The following is a 4,259-nucleotide window of genomic DNA, read 5'->3' as shown; positions in this document are numbered from 1 at the left end:
CGGTTACAACTTGTCACACTCGTGCTGTTTGTCGCTGGCCGTTGGGCGTTTTGGGTTGGGGAGGGCGTTGGGGCCTTTGGACCCCGCGCTCAGCACCCCGTGATTTATAAATAAATCAATAAACCCGGCCACGACGCCGACCGCTGCGGTTTATTGCGCCGTGACGAAGGCCTATTGCCAGAAACGTCGGCCATTGTGTACGGCACGATTTACATCTATCCCCTCCGGTTTATTTTGCTTCGTCGTTCCGCCCTAAACACATTCCTCCTGCGGAGGGAGCTGGTAGTGACGTTGGGTTGCTCGGTCAATGGCCTGCAGGGTTAACGGCGGCGTGGTGGTGTACTCCGCAAATATGCCCGACTGTGAGGGCGGGCACAAGCCGGCGTGAGTAGGTTGAACGTTGAGTTTTATAAGGGCACCCACGGGGTGACCAGCCTCTCCCCTCCCCACCTAGCCCCACCCAGCCCCACCCTCCCCACCCAGTTCCTCCTCACCCTCCCCACCCAGCCCCTCCCCACTCTCCCCTTCCCACCCAGCCCCACCCTCCCCACCCAGCCCCTCCCCACTCTCCCCTCCCCACCTAGCCCCACCCAGCCCCACGCTCCCCACCCAGCCCCTCCCCACTCTCCCCTTCCCACCCAGCCTCTCCCTCCCCACCCAGCCCCTCCCTGCACGACGGACACAATAATCCCCTGTGGGCTGGTGTAACCAGGAGGTTCCTAGCAGTAAGATGCCGTCGCTGTATTCTTCACACCGCTACCTGCACACGCCGTGGCAGCAGCGGTGGATGATGCGGATGACAGCTGACGCTGCACACACAGAACATTTAAACATTATCAGCGAGCGGAGTGTCGACTCTGGTCATCCACAACGGAGGCCGTTAGAGTGCAGCGTGTCACCACGCAATGCCCCGGCCACAAACACGAAGCAGGAGACATCGCAGCGACGACGACGATGATGATGATGTTGGTGATGTCACACGATTCCGCTACTGCTTCTCACGCCGTAGTCTGCTGGACTGACCGTCTGAATGCGACATCGCAGTTGATGTGGAGTCGGGGAGCGGTGGCGCAGCGGTCAGCGCGCCGCGCTACGAATCCGGCGACCCGAGATCGATTCCCGCCCACGGCCACCACCAGCGGTGACAATAACCTGAACCGGGGTCATGGGCCTCCCCTAGGTCAACAAAGCAGTACCTGGCGCGGTGTGTAAACATCACCACTGGGGAGACAAAGGCGGCCGGGCGTGGTGCTCGCCACCCACCCCCTCGTGTGTCGTGCCGGCCCTCATAGGTGCTACTCGCTAACAGCACTCGCCCCAACACTGTCGCAGGCTGCACTAGAGAGGGGGGGGGGTGTCGGGTGCGTGAGATGGTAGCAGAGCGCCTGGGGTGGCTTGTCGCCGGACTCCGCACGACAGCGAAGCCGCCCGTCCCCGCTCCCCGCGGCGGCGCTGGAAGCGAACGCGGCGCGCGACTCGTCTCGACTTCGGCTCCTTCCTCTCCCCCCCTCTCCCCTCCCCCCTCTCTCCCCCCTCTCTCCTCCCCCCCCCTCTCCCCCCCTCTCCCCTCTCTTCCTCTCGCTCCCCCCAGTCCCTCCTCTCTCCTCTCTCCCACCCTCTCTCTCCCCCCCTCTCTCTCTCCCCCTTCTCTCCCCCCCCCTCTCTCCCCCCCTCTCCCTCGCCCCTCCCTCTCCTCCCCCCTCTCTCCCCCCCCTCTCCCCCCCCCTCTCCCTCCCCCCTCTTCTCCCCCCCCCTCCTCTCCCCCTCTCTCCCCCCCTCTCCTCCCCCCTCTCCCCTCTCCCCCCCCTCTCTCCCCCCCCCTCTCTCCCCTCTCCCCCCTCTCTCCCACCCCCTCTCCCTCCCCCCCTCTCTCCCCCCCCTCTCTCCCCTCCTCTCTCCCCCCCCCTCTCCCCCCCCCCTCTCCCTCCCCCCCTCTCCCCCCTCTCTCCCCTCCTCTCCCCCCCCCTCTCCCCCCCCCTCTCTCCCCCCTCTCCCCCCCTTCCCCCCTCTCTCTCCCCCCCCCTCTCCCCCCTCTCTCCCCCCTCTCCCCCCCTCCCTCCCCCCTCTCCCCCCCCTCTCCCTCCCCCTCTCCCCCCCCTCTCCTCCCCCCCTCTCCCCCCTCACTCTCCCCCCTCTCTCCCCCCCCTCTCTCCCCCCCCCTCTCCCCCCCTCTCTCCCCCCCCCTCTCCTCTCTCTCTCCCCCCCCCTCTCTCCCCCCCCCCTCTCCCCCCTCTCTCCCCCCCCCCTCTCCCCCCCCCCCCCCCCTTTCCCCCCTCTCTCCCCCCCCTCTCCCCTCTCTCCTCCCCCTCCCCCCCTCTCTCCCCCCCCTCTCTCCCTCTCTCCCCCCCCCTCTCTCCCCCCCTCTCTCCCCCCCCTCTCTCCCCCCCCTCTCCCTCCCCCTCTCCCCCCCTCTCCCCCCTCCTCCCCCCCTCTCTCTCCCTCTCTCTCCCCCCCCCCCTCTCCCCCCCTCTCCCCCTCTCGCCCCCCCCTCTCCCCCCCTCTCCCCCTCCTCTCCCCCCCCCTCTCTCCCCCCCCTCTCCCTCTCCCCTCTCCCCCCCCTCCTCACCGCGGCCCCCCGCCCTCTCCCCCTCTCCTCCCCCGCTCCCCCCTCTCTCCCCCCCTCTCTCCCCCTCTCCTCTCCCCCCCCTCTCCCCCCCTCTCTCCCCCCCCCTCTCCCCCCCCTCTCCCCCCTCTCCCCCCTCCCCCCCCTCTCCCCCCTCTCTCCCCCCCCCCTCTCCCCCCTCTCTCCCCCCCCTCTCTCCCCCCCCTCTCCTCCCCCCTCTCCCCCCCCCTCTCCCCCCTCTCTCCCCCCCCCTCTCCCCCCTCTCTCTCCCCCCCCTCTCCCCCCCCCTCTCCCCCCTCTCCCCCCCCCCCCCCCTTTCCCCCCTCTCTCCCCCCCCCTCTCCCCTCTCTCCCCCCCCCCTCTCCCTCCCTTCTCTCCCCCCCCCTCCCCCCCCTCTCCCCCCTCTCCCCCCCCCCCTTTCCCCCCTCTCTCCCCCCCCCTCTCCCTCCCCCCTCTCCCCCCTCTCTCCCCCCCCTCTCCCCCCCTCTCTCCCCCCCCCTCTCCCCCCTCTCCCCCCTCTCCCCCCCCCCTTTCCCCCCTCTCTCCCCCCCTTCCCCCCCTCTCCCTCCCCCCTCTCCCCCCCTCTCCCCCCTCTCCCCCCCTCTCCCCCCTCTCTCCCCCCCCTCTCCCCCTCTATCTCCCCCCCCTCTCCCCCCCCTCTCCCCCCTCTCTCCCCCCCCTCTCCCCCCTCTCTCCCCCCCCTCTCCCCCCCTCTCCCTCCCCCCCTCTCTCCCGCCTCTCCCTCTCCCCCCTCTCCCTTCCTCCTCTCCCCCCTCTCTCTCCCCCCTCTCTCTCCCCCCCTCGCCCCCCTCTCTCCCTCCCCCCCCTCTCCCCCCTCTCTCCCCCCCCCTCTCCCCTCTCTCTCCCCCCCCTCTCCCCCCCCCTCTCCCCCCTCTCTCTCTCCCCCCCTCTCTCCCCCCTCTCTCTCTCCCCCCCTCTCTCCCCCCTCTCCTCTCCCCCCCTCTCCCTCCCCCCTCTCCCTCCCCCCTCTCCCTCCCCCCCCTCTCTCCCCCCTCTCCCCCTCTCTCTCTCTCGCTTATTCTTTTATGATGCAGAGGAAACGAGGAGATGCTTCGTGTAGTCGGCACTTTTCTTCGTTCATCATTTCGGGTTTTTTTCCAATGCTTTGGTTTACCTGCCCTTTTTAAATGAAAGATTTCACAAAAGATTTCACACTCTGCTCTCCGCCTTCTTACCCCCCCCCTCTCTCTCTACCCTCCCCCCTCTCTCTCTACCCTCCCCCCCCTCTCTCTCTACCCCCCCCCCTCTCTCTACCCCCTCTCTCCCTACTCCATGTCTATGTTCCCCCTATGTTTTCTATGTACATATTTGTAAAAAAAATTTTTACAGCCTGAGCACGACCACTACTCCCGATGCCAGCGACGCGCGCCGCGATTCTTTAAACGATGGGGGGGGAGGGGGGGCATTTCACTTTCTGACGAGCTCCTTCGTCGAGCGTGCCGCGTGCCGCGTGCAGCGCCATGTGGCACGTGGGTCGTGTTTGTGACGTGGACACGTGATGCTGTAATCGATGTCACTTTGTATCGAAATGTGTGGGTGGGTGGGTGAGTGAGTGGGTGTGTGAGTGGGTGAGTGAGTGGGTGAGTGAGTGGGTGAGTGTGTGGGTGAGTGTGTGGGTGGGTGAGTGTGTGGGTGGGTGAGTGTGTGGGTGGGTGAGTGGGTGGGTGGGTGAGTG

This window comes from Lampetra planeri, chromosome 56 (assembly GCF_965212315.1).
Source record: "Lampetra planeri chromosome 56, kcLamPlan1.2.h2, whole genome shotgun sequence".
Lineage (NCBI taxonomy): Eukaryota > Metazoa > Chordata > Hyperoartia > Petromyzontiformes > Petromyzontidae > Lampetra > Lampetra planeri.
This window is presented reverse-complemented; position numbering follows the sequence as displayed.